At 38.0% G+C, this 16,407-nt stretch overlaps 1 protein-coding gene across 15 annotated transcripts in view; it reads left to right on the top strand.

Annotated features, from left to right (window-relative positions):
• Positions 1–16,407, top strand: part of TBL1XR1 (TBL1X/Y related 1) — a 185,464-nt gene that overhangs the window by 113,318 nt on the left and 55,739 nt on the right. For 3 of the 15 annotated variants that reach the window (XM_065540202.2, XM_065540201.2, XM_065540203.1), the window contains one exon: positions 2,866–2,942. The exons of the other annotated variants lie outside the window; for them this stretch is intronic. The gene's annotated coding sequence lies outside the window, so the exon portion shown is untranslated. The remainder of the gene's footprint in view (positions 1–2,865; positions 2,943–16,407) is intronic. 15 annotated transcript variants of the gene reach the window in all.

Below are 16,407 nucleotides of genomic sequence, written 5' to 3'. Positions count from 1 at the left end.
GAAGTTTTTAGATAGCATGAAATGTGGGTGTCAATTTGCCAAATTCCCTTCTGTAAAGCATTATGCCATCTTATGTTCCTTCCAGCAATATATGAGGTTCCCTTTTTCCCTTTGATACGTATTTGTCTTTTAATCTGATAGGTTAGAAATAGTATTTCACTGTGGTTCTAATTTGCATATTTTCATTTATTTTATAGTTGTTTGCTAGTTTATTTTGGAACTGTTTGCATATCTTTTTCTTTGAACTGTTCCAAAGATAGATTCTTATTTTGCAGAAAAGTCTACCAACTATATTGATCAATCCGTTGAGCCCTTCTATTTCCTCTTGTTCTGATTGTATAGTCATCCCACAACTTCTAAAAATTAATTTGGTTTAACAACAGGACTCTTCCACAAAGAATGGAATGATGCTGAGCAGTTCTCGTAGGTTTGATTCCTGAGGAACCAGACCCTTGATTATAACCCTTTGTTGGAAAGGTGGATCTACAAAGTTCCTATGGGGAAGCCAGAAAGGGAAAAGGAGGCTGATACCAAGTGCCTGAAAGACTAATATTTTTGTGCAATTGGACTCAAATCATGTGGCAGCCTCGGGGGACAGTGTAGAACATGTCTGTTTTTCCACCCAAGGGGCAAGGAACCTGGGTTACTTTGTCACCTAACCCCCATTCCTTAGTCAGCGAGTTAGGCTTTGAAGAGGGCAGGGCAGCAGCTCCTGACCTGCTGTTTGGCCTCAGGGTGCTTTGCAGTAAAAAACTACCCAGCTGCTCAGGAAAGTTGAGTGATGAGGGAATGTGGGCTGGGCCTTGCCCCGGCCTCTTCTGCATCAATGAATATTCTAGTCTACTGGCAGTTACATTTCTCAGTGTAATTAGTAAATCACCTCTTTCACTCATAAACTGCCCTGCTGTATTTTGTTAACATCTCTTATCTCATAACTTGATTACTCTTAACCGAAAGAAGTTATGACTTGCCAGACTGAAGACAAGACCTCAAGGAGTTGTGACCCTGCCAACAGGTTGCTGCCAGGAAAGAGTGTGGTGCATAGTGAGGAGTCAGTGATTATTACCTAGTTATAAATGTAGCATCCGTAAATTAATTGGTTCTATTTACTGTAGGAAAGTTTATTGTTACTATTTTCATTTTTAATCTTTTACCATCATGATTCGGAAGTGGCATTATTAAATGTGAAGAAAGAACGACATTGTCACATGATATCGTGTGAACCATTTTCATTTCGTTGAGAATGTATGCCTGTCATTAGAGGCTGAAATAACTGACCCTAAAATGGAAGCCGTGAAAGACTGTGGTATCATGTGAAAGGCAGAGAAAGCTTGGATTTTTACATGGATTTAATCTTTATACAGGTTGAGCACTGGTTATCCTAAACACTTGGGACCATAGTATTTCAGATTTCATATTTAGTTGGATTTCGGAATATTTGCATATCTGTAATGAGATATCTTGGGGATAGGATCCGAGTCTAAACACAAAGTTCATTTATGTTTTATATACTCCTTATATATATAGCCTGAGGGCAGTTTTATACAGTATTTTAAATAATTTTGTGCATGAACCAGAATTTTGACTGTGACTTGTCGTATGAGATCAAGTGTGGAATCTTCTGCTTGTGGCGTTATATCACTGCTCCAAAAATTGCAGATATTGGAACATTCTGGATTTTGGATTTTTGGATTGGGGTGCTCAATTTATATTAACTGTAATATTAGGGAATTAGTTCACTATTAATGGTGAATTAGTATTTTTATTTTACAACATTTTTCATGTTTCAAATAATTTTGCTGTCCTTTCTATAAATTCTCAGTGTAGGCACTATTCAACCAGGAATAAAATACTAGCTCTCTTATCTCGAGAAACACAGAGTAGTGTGAGAGCAACGGCATACACCCACAATAGAGGGATAGATGTTTAACACGGTAATGTTAAAACAAAAGGTGTCCTATCACTGAATATTATCTGGCTGACTTTTAAGTTTCCTAATTTTCTTCAGGTGTACTATATTAAATTTGGTCTGACTAGATTTTGACTATTCGTGGTTGGACAGCATGGTCCAATATAACCATAAAATTGGAAACCGAAGGCCATTTCTTATTTCAGTGGTATATTGAAGCCATTTGAAGACTTCCCCCCTTCCCGTTCTTTTTTCTTTTCATTCATCCATCCATCCAGTGGATAATATTGCATGATTTAAACAAAAATTTTTGCTTGAGAGACAAATTAACATAATAAAGTTAGTTTGTAAAGGACAGGAACTTCTAGTTTTATACAGGTTCTATTGGTTTGCTTCTTCAACTTCTGTCCTGTTTCTTAAGCCAGTTAATTTTAGTTATATCTTTTCATTTTAATCCTGGTTCATAGGAACAGATATCCTTCCCCATGCCTATTTTCTCTCTTTTCCTGTGATTTACTAGCACCCGTAAGGAGGGTCTTTAAAACAAAAAGGTTGGAATGCTAAAGTTCTTCCTTCACAATCTTCTATATATTAGGCATTCATTTCCTGTCAGGTGTTTATTTGGATCATTTTTTATTGCAACCTGATATTTTAAAAAAAGTGACTTAGAGCCTAAGGGCTTGTGATTATAGAGCAGATTACATAGAGGTACTTTAAACGTGTAAGGGAAAAATGCCCAAAACCGTTTTGATTAGTTTAATTTTTTTTTTTTTAAGTAAATGAGTGAATGAAAATCAACCCCAAAATGGAAGGGTTAGTATAGTTGACCCTTGAACAACACAGGTGTGGACTATGTGGGTTCACTTTTACTTGGTTTTTTAAAAATAAAAATTAGATCTAGTATGCCTGCCTTTCCTGCCTGTCCTTCCACCTCTTCTACCTCTCCCACCCCTCAGACAGCAAAACCAACTTCTCCTCAGCCTTGTGAAGAGGATGAGGACCTTCGGAATGATTCACTTCCATTTAATGAATGGTAAATATATTTTCCTTACGATTTTTTAAATAACCTTTTCTCTAACTTCTTTTATTGTAAGAATACAATATCTAATACCTACAGCATGTAAGATGTGTGTGTTTTCGTTATTAGTAAGGCTTCTGGTCATAACTAGGTTGTTAGTAGTTAGGTTTTTGGGAGGTCAGAAGTTATATGTGGATTTTTGATTGGCTGGGTTGACACCCTTAACTCCTGCTTTGGACAAGGGTCAACTGTATATGTTCTGTCATAGAGAGGTAGTTATCTTACTTAAATATTGCTGTAACCATGTAAAGTTGTTAGTATCTGTTTTATTGGTGAGAAATCCATTATTTTTCTTAAAAACAATTGTGTGTTCTAATTATAGTAGAGAGATGAAAATTTATTTCAGAAAACAGACTTCCATTGCTCCAACCCTATGCCATGTAACAGGGCAGACGCTTTCATTACCACCTGAACATACAGCTTGTGTATGTATGTATGTAAGACAGACTACCCATATTGAGACACCTTGGCCCTTGTTTGCTATTGGCTCCCCTCCCCCACCATTTCACTTCTATACTTAGACTTATCCAATATGGTAACCACTGGAAATACGTAGCTGTTGAACACTTGGAAATATGACTAGTCAGAATTGAGATGTGCTGTAAATGTAAAATGCATGCTGGATTTTGAAGACTTAATTTTTTTGTTTTTTAAGTAAAATATCTCAAATTATTGATTATAAGAAATTATAATATTCCAGATATATTTGGTTACATAAAATAATATTAGAATAAATTCTGCCTGTTTCTTAACTTTTTCATGTGGCTACTAGATAATTTAAAACTTACGTGTGTGGACTTGGCCAGTGCTAATATCTGGGGAGACTGGAATGACTTTTTGAGGGTTCCTAAAATTAGATATTGGGACTATGTTACAAAGCTAAGTAAGTTCTATTGAGTTTAATCCTCATTTTACAAATGAAGAAATAATGTTTAGAGAAGTGATTCCATTACAGAACCAAGACTTGAACTGTGCACTCCAGCATTCTTTTAAATTTTGTGTAACCAGATTGTATAGAGGTGAATCATGAGAGTTTTCAGTGGACCTCAGGCACCCATAGAATAATAGGGTTGAAAGCATCTTGATAATGACAGGTTTCTAGATTTTTTTCATTACTTTTGAGAGCTAAAGGCATTTGTTGTTTTGGGAAAATTTTCTTTTATTAAAACGTAGAATTTTATTATCATCTATGTTGTAATCTCTTATTCAGGAAGATCAAATTTTTGCTATCATTTTTCTATACTTCCTATTGTCTTAGAATTTTTTCCCATATTTTTTCAATCATAAAGTTTCCATTTGGTTCTTTTTTTATAGTGTCTACTTCTGAGAACTTGTCTTTCGTGTCCCTTCACGGACATCTTTGAGAATTCTGACACCTGGATCATCTCAGGATTAATATCTGTTATTTTCTTTTCCTTTGAGAATGATCAGATTTTCTTTATCTGTACCATCCCTAGAGAATGTTGTTGTTTTTAAATGAAAGCAGGCAATTAACATCCATAGGCTCAGACTCCCAAATTCTGTGGCACCTGTGGGCAGTGGTTCCAACATCGGTTCAGTTTTCAAAGTCTTTGCTAAGCTACTTTGAGTCTGCTTCCTGAATGAGCCTCTGAGGAGTTAGTATGGAACCTGAAGGTGATTTGTGCCTTCAGTTCTCAAGACCTTTGTAGTGCTTCTTTAGGTATGTTCCACATGCACATCTTGGGATGAATTTGGAACTTGTGTTGGTTCATAGGAAGAATTACAGGATCCACTTCTCCAGTTCTCTCTTAGGGATTTTTTCTTATGCTCTTCAGTTCCTGGAGGCCTCATTTCTGGTTTAGTTTGGCTTTTTTGATTGAAAGAAACTGGCTCAATCTAGCTGGTAAGCGTTGCGAGGAACACCAAAAAAGTAGGCCAATTATAGTGTTGAACAAGTGTGCTTAGAAGAATAGTAGAGTTATAATTCCACAAATGGAGTAGGGGCTCCTATGGAACAAAACCTCCCACAAATAGTAACTACAATCTCTGGACAAGATATGAAAAACAAACATTATGAGGACACCCTAGAACAAACCTGAAACAAGTAGAAGCCAGACTGGATTGGAGTCTTATGAGAATGGCGTTGGAGTTTCCTGTTATTGACAGATCTTTGCCTGGGGACAAGTTCCCTTTGGCAGAGGAACTAGAGAATTGTTCAGAACTAACGCTGCACTGCAGAGTAATGTAGTCCAGCACGGGGAAGGAGGAAATCCAGGAAGAAAATACTCATAGAGGTGGAGTACCAAATTTGGTTTATAAACTCTGCTAAAATATGGGGTTGACCCCTAAGCTGGAAACCATTCAGGTGTCTATAAACCAAGAAAATGGATTATCAAGTTGTTGTATGTGTACAATGGAATACTACTAAGCAATAGGAAGGAACCAAGGCGTTGATGTCTGCAGCAACTTGGATTAATCTCTAAAACATTATGCTGACTGAATGTAGTCTTACACAAAACAAGCCATCATATGTGATTCTATATATATGATGTCCTAAAACCATACAGACCTAATCTATTGTACATGTGGGGTAGGGCAGGCAAAACGAAGTTATGAAGGGGAAAGATGAAGAGGTTGGCAGGTGGTAGGAATGAGTGGTGAGGAAGGGGATTAAGTGGGGAAGTGCATGTGGCAGCTTTCTAAGGTGTTGGCAATGTTCTGTGTTCCGTTAGGGATTTACGTTACTCAGGTACCATAACATTTGTCAAAACTTACTGAATGGTATAGCCGGTATAAGTCCATTGTATTTTGTGTAAGTCTTTTCTTCTTTTCCCTTCCCTTCCCCCTTCCCTCCCTTCCCTTCCCCCTTTCCCTTCCCTTCCCCCTTTCCCTTCCCTTCCCCCTTCTCTTCCCTTCCCACTTCCCTTCCCTTCCCTTCCCTTCCCCCTTCCCTTCCCCTTTCCCTTCCCTTCCCTTCCCCATTCCCTTCCCCCTTCCCCCTTCCCCCTTACCCCTTCCCCCTTCCCCCTTCCCCCTTCCCTTTCTCCTTCCCTTCCCTTCCCTTTCTCCTTCCCTTCCCTTCCCTCTCTCCTTTCCTCTCCCTTCTCTATTCCTTTCCATTCCTTTCCGTTCCTCCCCCCACCCCCCCCCTTTTTTTTTTTTGAGATGGAGTCTCACCCTGTCACCCAGGCTGGAGTGCAATGGGGCAGTCTCGGTTCACTGCAACCTCCACTTCCCGGGTTCAAATGATTCTCCTGCCTCAGCCTCCCGAGTAGCTGGGATTACAGGTGCCCACCACTATGCCCAGCTAATTTTTGTATTTTTAGTAAAGATGGGGTTTCACCATGTTGACCAGGTTAGTCTCGAACTCCTGACCTCGTGATCCGCCTGCCTCAGCTTCCCAAAGTGCTGGGATTACAGGCATGGGCCACTGTGCTCGGCCAAGTTTTTCCTTAAAAAAAAAAATAAAAAATAAAGAAAAAACATTACTTGATGGGCAAGTTGCAGTATTTATCGAAGTATACTGATGACTGCAAGTTCTTTGAATAGATGTATTAAAACAAATATGAGGAAATGTTAATTTTAAATTGTAGGTGGTAGCTGTGTGGATATTGTTTTCATTTTTTTCTATATGTTTGAAAATTTTCATAGTAAAATGTTAAGAAAAAATGGAGACCAGTGGATGGTATTTCTCGAAGTCAGATTCCTGTTAATATGTTGTTGTTTTTTAATGGCATTCATCAAAATTCATTTCTTTAAATTTGAAAATAGTTTGAAGAGCTCATTGGTAACATTTTTCTGCTTGTGCATTAAGCTCTGACCTGCTTATGATGCAGAAGGATAGAGAAATATGAATAAATAAAAGCACAAGACAAAACACACATACTAACTTGATCATTTCAAAATGATGTAGCAAAGGCTGCTTAAGGTCATTTCTAATACCTACATTTGGAGGGGATGGATATGCAATTAGACTATGCTCAGATTCAAGTATGATTAATGGGAGATGGAATTCATGGAATTGCTAATTTCGAACACGTTTTCGAAAATGCTATGGGAGGAAATTATTTTATTTATTTATTTAGAGACGGAGTCTTGCTCTGTCATCGCCCAGGCTGGAGTGCAGTGGCACAATCTTGGCTCACTGCAATCTCCACCTCCCAGGTTCATGCCATTCTCCTGCCTCAGCCTCCCGAGTAGCTGGGACTACAGGTGCCCGCCACCACGCCTGGCTAATTTTTTTGTATTTTTAGTAGAGATGGGGTGTCACCATGTTAGCCAGGATGGTCTGATCTCTTGACGTCATGATCCACCCACCTCGGCCTCCTGAAGTACTGGGATTACAGGCATGAGCCCCCGCGCCCGGCCACGGGAGGAAATTATTAAGAGTTTGTTTCCACTCTCTTAATTGACCAATAGTCATTTGTGGAGTATGGCTTAGGACACTTTTTTAAGTGTGTTGTATTTATTTAAAAAAAAAATGCTGTATGATTTTTATGGTGGAATTATTAGCGAGATTGGATTGATTAGAATTTATTTTAAAATATAATCTCTTTGGAGGCCGAGACAGATGGATCATGAGGTCAGGAGATCGAGACTATCCTGGCTAACACCGTGAAACCCCGTCTCTACTAAAAATACAAAAAATTAGCTGGTGTGGTGGCGGGCGCCTGTAGTCCCAGCTACTTGGGAGGCTGAGGCAGGAGGATGGCGTCAACCTGGGAGGCGGAGCTTGCAGTGAGCCGAGATCGTGCCACTGCACTCCAGCTTGGACGACACAGTGAGACTGTCTCAAAAAAAATACACACACACACACACACACACATACATATACATACATATATATACAATATATATAAAATCTGTATCTTAGAAATTTAGTAATGGTCTGTTAGGGAGTTGTTGGATTAAAAAGCACTGTGACAGGATTTTATGGTTCTTTCATAAAGTTTTGAGATACAAGTATAGTCGTATTAAAATTCAGTACTGTAACATCCAATGTTATGCATAAATGTTATAAATACTGGTTCATTTTCTGGCCGCTGTTAATTTGCTGTTAGGAAAGTTATTCTAATAGCCTCAATTTTTAAATATATATATCAGATTAAATTGTGAGTGGGGATGAGAGAAAAGTAAAATATTGATATTAAAATATAATTTGTAATTACAAGATATAAGATTTTAAAATTTATTTCACTTTCTCTCTGGTTTTTTTTTGGAAGCGCTTCAATTTTAAATTCATTTTAGAACATAACATGAAATTACTTGATGTTATAATGATTTGATATTTCTCTAGAAACCAAAAATTTGGACTTCATTTTTGGTCTTTTGTCTTTTTATCACTCCAAATGTATTGCAGTAATTTTTTTGTTTAAATCACCATTTGTATATATTATAACTTTATCAAAGTAAAACTGCTATGTTGCGCCTAGCCCTAGTCATTTTGTTGTAAGAATTCTATATTACTGTTGTCTAAATGAGGCATTTTGGTCTTTGAGAAAATCGTGTTGTGTGCTAACTTTGGAGATGGTAGAATTGCAATTGTGTGTTTATGCCTTCTAGATAGAAATTCAGTGGTGAACAGTCGAGTGGGTTTCACACTGTGTACCAGCTAGTTATTTAAACATCAAATTCTCCTTAACTTCTAATTTTAGTACCAATGTCTTCCTAGAGGAGAATATGTTACCCAAACAGAAACAATAGTTCAGTTAGACTTAATTTTTTGCAGGAGCTCATTTACATCTATGTAATACTGACTAAAGACTATAACGTATAATACTGTATGTATTATACATAGTAATATATATACTATATTATACAGTACTGTAATTATACTGAATAAAGACAATACTATTGTAACAGAGATGAGGTCTTGTTATGTTGCCCAGGCTGGTGTAGAACTCCTGGGCTCAAGTGATCCTTCTCTCTCAGCCTGCCAGAGTGCTGGTATTAAAGGTGTGAGGCACCACAACCCACCTGTTATTAAATATCTGAATGTTTAAGTCTCTCTGAAAAAAATGATGGACAAGGTGAGGTAGATGGATAAAATTGCTGGAAACAGCTCATGATCAAAATGGAACCCTAAAGAGTTATCTGTATATCATTGCGATTTCTGTTATTTGCCATCATAATACCAAAATCAAAATGAAAAATACATTTAATGTAAATGAAAGTTTTGCTTCAAAGATTTCTATCTCAGAAATACTTTGATGTTACATCCATCTTAAGACTGGCCAAGAACAAGAGAGAAATCTTATTAATGATTCTGAATGTTGTGTTAGGAGGTACTGTGTATTGCCAAGGTGAAATGTTCAGATGACTAAGTAGTGGACTTGCATGTATGCCAAGTTATTTTATAATCACTTTAGGTAATTTGCATTTAAGAAAAACTTTAAAAAACAAGGTTTTTCCATTGCATGTTTCATCATATCTTTACATCCTTTAAAAGTAGATTTTTTAAGAGCTTCTTGATTGTAGAGATATGTTTACTGGTTCTCATATCCTTGAAGTGTTAAGTCTGCCAGGTAAGAATCTTAGCATCAACATAAGCAATGAAGTATAAAGGAATAAAGAAATATAAAGGAGAACATCAGTTGATCTTTGAACTTTAAGCTAGTTGTTAAATTTGTCAGACCCTGGAGAATTTCCTAGAACCAGGCAGTTAATTATATTTAGGAAATTAGTTAGAAAACCACAGATTTTGAGGTAGCCAGGACCTATTGTTACCGATAGATGTTTGATTTCTTTCAGTATAGAAAACTTAAACATGGAGACACTGTTTTTTAAAAAATGTTTCTGTGTGTCACTAAAAAAAACTTTTTTTTTCCTTTCAGTTAGCTTTATTGTCAGAAGGAGAAGCCAGATTCTACTTTGAGAGAACCAGAAAAAAATATTATGAGTAGGGAAAATATGCTCATCAACACAGAAGGATATCACAAGCATACTTATTGTTTTATTGCATGTTAAATTTAAATAGTTTAATTTACTCTAATCATTTTTCTTGTCATTTTATTCTTTGTTCAGTTATTTAATCCGGGACAGTTATGGGCACTTTATCACTTAAAGTAAGTACGAGCTCAGAGGTGTGCTATTTTCTAGATTTACTTGGGCAGCCTGGCCAAAGGTGAATTAGGTCTTTTCGGGCCATAATTTGGGTTACTCGTTACTAATTCAGCTTAGATGATAATGATTAAGCCTGATCATGGTACTGAGGCTGATAAATTCTAAAAACCTTTCTAGTAGTTAAAAGATAGAAAGCAGTTGCTTTTTGCAATTTAAAATTTTATGTCCTTTTTATTGAGGACATAATTATGTCCTTATGAAAATTATTTTCAACCTTGTTCCCTACTGCTGTTTCCAGTGTTAACAGTTAAACCTTACTGTTAACAAACATCTTACATTTGATTGATTCTTCCTAAATTCATCTTTAGGATCACTCAGTGTTAAAGCTAGAGGGGCCCTTTCATATTATCTAATTCAGTACCCCCATTTTACAGAAGAGGAAACTGAGGCCTTAGACTAGAACAAAGGTCTCCTGACTCAGTCCAGGACTCTTTCTGTTACATCTTGCTGCCTGATATTTGTCTTTATGGAACTCAGCAACATCACATACAGGGTGAGCTTTTTTTTTTTTTTTTTTTTTTTTTTTAAATGAACACATAAAGTGATTTGCTACCCTCATTAATTACTAGTCCTCATTCTTGTCTAACTCTTATTATTTTTCCTTTTCTACCCATATTTATTTTAATCGATTATATAGACCCAAATACTTGTGACACGTTTTTATTTTGCTGCTACCTCTTCTTGATGTTTGACTATTATTTTTAAGAGTTAAACTTTCAGAGGATTTCTTACCAATGATGACTGCCATTTTATCAGGCACTGTAGCAACAACTGATTAAAATGTGTAACAGGAATTATTTGTAGAATCTTATTTTTAGATTAAAAAAGTTAATTACAAATAAGTCGAAGAGTGTGGATGAGATCTAAGGAGCTATAATACTGGATACAAAAACTTTTTTTTTTTTTTTTTGGTGAAATACCAACATCCCAAGAAATAATCAGCCAACAGTGTGATATAACTGCTATTAAAATAGCCTATGCTATGAATGCATGGATTTATGCACATTTATGTTTTAGGTTATTGCGTTGTTTTCTTTATCAGTACTCAGGTTGGCTCCTGTATCCTTTTGACAAATCCCTAGCAATTTTTGGTAATTTTCTTGGTTTCTGTTTTCACACGATATTACAGGTTTATGTGGTTTTCAAGGGCAACTCAAGGACTTCTTTTTTTTTTTTTTTTTTGAGCCGGAGTCTCGCTCTGTTGCCCAGGCTGGAGTGCAGTGGTGCGATCTTGGCTCACTGTAAGCTCCACCTCCCAAGTTCATGCCATTCTCCTGCCTTAGCCTCCCGAGTAGCTGGGAACACACGTGCCAACCACCATGCCTGGCCAATTTTTTGTATTTTTAGTAGAGACAGGGTTTCACCGTGTTAGCCAGGATGGTCTCAATCTCCTGACCTCATGATCCACCAGCCTTTGCCTCCCAAAGTGCTGGGATTACAGGCGTGAGCCACCGTGCCCAGCCTTTCTCCAGTTCTTACAGTAAGTTCATGATTACAGGTTATAGGACCAAGGTGTCATTTTTACCCCTGCATTAGTCCAGGTTCTTCAGAGAGGTGGAAAAAAATGTGTGTGTGAATTTACTGTGGGAATTGACTCACGTGCTAATGGAGTTTGAGAAGACCAACCTAGGTTGTCTACAAGCTTGGAGAAAACTGGGGAAGCCTGATTCAGTCTTACGTCTGAATGCTTCCTAACCAGGGAAGCCCGTGTTATAACACTCAGTCTGAGGACAAAGACCTAAGCACCTGGGGAGCTGCTGGTGTAAATCCTGGAGGCCAGAGACCAGAGAATATGGAGTTCTGAGGTCCAAGGGCAGAAGAGAGGTGTCCAAGCCCCATGAGGAGGAAGGTGGGAGGGAAAAAGAGGGAGAACTTGCCTTACCTTTGTCTTAACTATCACAACCCCTTACCTTCCGTTTAAAAAAAAAATTTATGAATGTTGCCTGTCAATTAATTTTGCATTTGTAAAAGATCAGGAAAATACAAAATCTAACAGCTTAATGAAAATCAACACTTTTTTTTTTTTTTTTTTTTGAGATGGAGTTTCACTCTTGTTGCCCAAGCTGGAGTGCAATGGTGTGATCTCGGCTCACTGCAACCTTCACTTCCTGGGTTCAAGCGATTCTCCTGCCTCAGCTTCCTGAGTAGCTGGGATTACAGGCGCACACCACCACATCTGTCTAAGTTTTGTATTTTTAATAGAGACTGGGTTTCACCATATTGGCCAGTCTGGTCTTGAACTCCTGACCTCAGGTGATATGCCCACCTCAGCTTCCCAAAAGTGTTGGGATTACAGCTGTGAGCCACCACACCCAGCCCTACATATTCATTTTTTAAAAAATCTGTTGCTGGCCAGGCATGGTGGCTCACGTCTGTAATCCCACCATTTATTATGGCTCAGGTGGATGACTGCTCTAGACCAGGAACTTGAGACAAGCCTGGGCAACACAGCATGACCCTGTCTCTACAGAAAATAATTATAACATTATTTTTGTAATTAAGGTGCACACGCCTGTAGTCCTAGCTATTTGGATGTATGAGGCAGGGGAATCCCTTGTGCCCAGGAGTTTGAGGTTGCAGTGAGCTTTGATCGCATGACTGCACTCCAGCCTGGGCCACAGAGTGAGATCCTGTCTCTTAAAAAGAAATAAAAAATCTGTGGCTTTATGTCGCTGAAATAACCATGGTATCAAACTTTGTAATTTTAGGGTAAACTAAGGCACCAAGGCTTAACTGCTGTGAATGCTGGATAAATTAGTTGAGTTGGACAGAGTACCACTGTCATAATCACACAGACACTTCACATAGATAAATATTAAGGTTTTTGGAATTTTTTATTTAGTTTAAGTATTCATCAGCCATTTTAAAGCATCCCTTGTCACCTGTCAGTTAACTAATTGTGATTCAGATGAACTAAATCAGGGATCTATGATAGAAATATTTATTTGACTATAGTTTTCCTGGAAAGATATCTGTGTGAAGACTTGTAGATACTGTTTTATTTTTTATTTTTAGTTACCTATTTTTTTTGAGATGGAGTCTCGCTCTGTCGCCCAAGCTGGAGTGCAGTGGCACGATCTTGGCTCACTGCAACCTCTGCCTCCCAAATTCAAGCAGTTCTCCTGCCTCAGCCTCCCAAGTAGCTGGGACTACAGGCACTTGCCACCATGCCTGGCTAATTTTGTATTTTTAGGAGAGACGGGATTTCACTGTGTTAGCTAGGATGGTCTCGATCTCCTGACCTCGTGATCCGCCTGCCTTGGCCTCCCAAAGTGCTGCGATTATAGGCATGAGCCACCGTGCCCAGCTGACATTGTTTTATTTTAATCAAGGCAAAAATTGTATGTAAATACTGCTTGACTTATACTTTATTTTTTTGAGATGGGGTCTCACTCTTTCGCCCCAGCTGGAGTGCAGTGGTGGTATAATCATACCTCACTGTAGCCTCAAACTCCTGGGCCCATGTGATCCTCCCACATCATCCTCCCCAGTAGCTGGAACTTCAGGTGCATGCCACCGTACCTGACTAATTAAAACCAATTTTTTTTTTTTTGGGTAGATACTGGGTCTCCCTATGTTGCCCAGAGCTCAAGTGATCCTCCCGCCTCGGCCCCCCAAAGTGCTGGAATGATGAGTGTGAACCATGCACTCAGCCGGATTATGTTTTATATGCTGGAGCATGAGAGCTATGTTTTATTATTTATGAAAGCTTAAAAATATATTTGAATAATGTTTTAGGTGCCTTATAAGATACAGGCTGCTGATTTGTTTTGTTTTGTTAAAAAAGGCAAAAGATTTATTCATTCCGAAGAGAAACCAGAGCATGACAGAGTGCTTTTTAAATGCTTATAATCTGGTAGTGGTTGAAAAAATATGCATATTAAAAGGTGACATCATAATAATGTTAACACTTAATAGGTTATAAGTGGCTTTTGCATGCATTCCCACCTGTGAGGTGTGTAGATTAGGTTTTATTCTCTTTCACAGTTGAAGAAACTGGGGCTCCGGGAAGTTAAAATGACTTGATATAATGTCTTAATGTCAAAAGCCAGTAGCATTAAAAGGAAAATGTCAGCGTTCTGACTTCTGGTCTAATAATCTTTTTACTGTTGTCCAGTTTTGAGAAGAGTAATAAAACTGCACTTAGGGATACAGGAGGAAAGTAGCCAGACATCTTTAATGTTGATATTTGAATAGGTATCATAAAGATACAATATTTGAAGAAGAATAGACGAATTTCAACAAGTGCAGTTGAAACAGAACTAAAAGCAAAAAAGTGGAAGTTTGTGGGACATGTTAGAATGATACCAATATACTCACTTGAAGAGTAAAGTGCATTTAAAGGTGGTACTGTATGGCTAGATAGGTACTTTGGAACCATAGAATGGAGAACTTAGGAGACTCTTAGGCTATTGTAATAATACAGGTGATAGGTACTGTAGAAAGAAAGACATGGCTGTAATAGGTGTTGGATACATTTTAGAATGTACAGAGTTTTAAAGCCTCATTTGTATTATGTGAATATAAGTTTTCCCTTTCCTCAAAGACTCCATCTCACCAAAATCCCTAATTTTCAGGTGAGATGTAAAGTAAAAGTTAAGTATTTTTCCTTTCTGAAAATGTTGTTTTATGATGGATTTAACATAATTTCTTACCTGCTTTATATTTATTAAAAGTTTCAAGTTAATAATACTAATAAAACTATTATTATAAGACTAACAAAAGCAGTTTAAAATTTCTTTGTGGTTCTTTTCTGTCCTTAGATTATATTCCCTAGAGATGGGTGCAGTGAAAGCACTCTTGTAAGGTTTGTTTTCTTTGTTAGTAGACAGTTGTACTGTTTTACAGTATTAGAAGGTTCTTTGTCATTCATTTTGTATGTAGACAAGGTGGGTTGACTGGGACTGTCTTCCAGTTGTCTGCTCATTTGGAGAGCCAAACTGTTGAAGGAGGCCCCATACAGGACATGCTCACTGAGCAAGAGAGCTGGCAGACACTTGTAATGTCTCTTAAATCTTCTGATTGGATATAGTGTGTATCACATCTTCTGGAATTCCACTGGCCAAATTATGTCACATAGCCGAGGTCCATGTTGCCAGGAGGGGGATGAATAACTCTATTGCAGGGAAAAAGAGCGCTTGAATTCTGAACCAGTAATACCTTCAGCCTCCTCCAGCCACTAAAATTGGTTGTTCCCATGTGTCAGTGCCATCATAGTTACCGTTATTAGTGTTAGTTTTGTTCTTGTTTTAAGGGGATTCTCTGATAACCAAGGTAGACAGATGACTGGAGGTAAGAGGAAAAGGCTTTTGTTACCCTTGTCTATACCTGTCTTCTGCAGCATGGAAGGGGCAAATGATGGAATCTGTATGTGTCATCCCAGGCTTTCTCAGCTTAGTGTAACTATTATAGATTGAATTGTATCCCCCTAAATTCATAAGTTGGAGTCCTAACCTCCAGTACCTCGGAATGTAATCTTACTTGGAAATAGGGTCCTTATAGAGATACTCAAGTTAAAATGGGATCATTTAGGTAGATCATAATACCTTATGATTGGAGTCCTTATGAAAAAATGAAAATTTGGGCACATACAGAGGGAAAATAGTATGAAGACACAGGGAGAACATGGCGAAGTGACTAGAGTGATGCATCTACAAGCCAAGCTCTATGTTCTGAATTTGTCCCTCCAGAATTTATGTTGAAACCTGATCTCCATTGCAGTGGTATTAAGAGGTGGGGCTTTTTTGGAAGTAATTAAGACATAAGGGCTTTACCGTCAATGAATAGAATTGTGACCTTATAAAAGAAGTTGAAGGGAACCCCCAGGCTCCTTACACAGTATGAGGAGGACACAGCCAGAAGGCACCATCTGTGAAGCAGAGAGCCTTCACTAGGCACTATATCTGCTGGCACCTTGATCTTGGGCTTCACAGCCTCCAGAACTGTGAGAAAAAACTTCCATCTGAGGTGTTTTGTTTTGTTTTGTTTTTCAGTAGCCCCAGTGTACTAAGACACCAAGGAAGCTAGGACAGAGGACTGGAACAGACACCTCCTTAGCACCTTCAGAGGGGATGTGGCCCTGCGAACACCTTGATTTTGGACTTCTATAAGACAATAAATTTCTGTTCTAAGCCTCTTAGTTTATTGTCACGCTAATTTAGAACTTTGCTAGAAAGCACCTTTAAATAGAAGTTTGGCAGCCAAGGCAGGAAGAAATGAGCTTGAGGTTAGCCTATTTTTTTAACCTTTATTGCATAAATGAGTAGTCTAGCTGCTAAATAGATGCAGGAGGAGGGGTCTGTCTGTTTAGATTGAGAAACATACCTTCAAATCTGTT

Source organism: Macaca fascicularis, chromosome 2 (assembly GCF_037993035.2).
Source record: "Macaca fascicularis isolate 582-1 chromosome 2, T2T-MFA8v1.1".
NCBI classification, from domain to species: domain Eukaryota; kingdom Metazoa; phylum Chordata; class Mammalia; order Primates; family Cercopithecidae; genus Macaca; species Macaca fascicularis.
The sequence above is the reverse complement of the archived record's forward strand: the minus strand, read 5'-3'. Positions and strand labels throughout refer to the sequence as shown.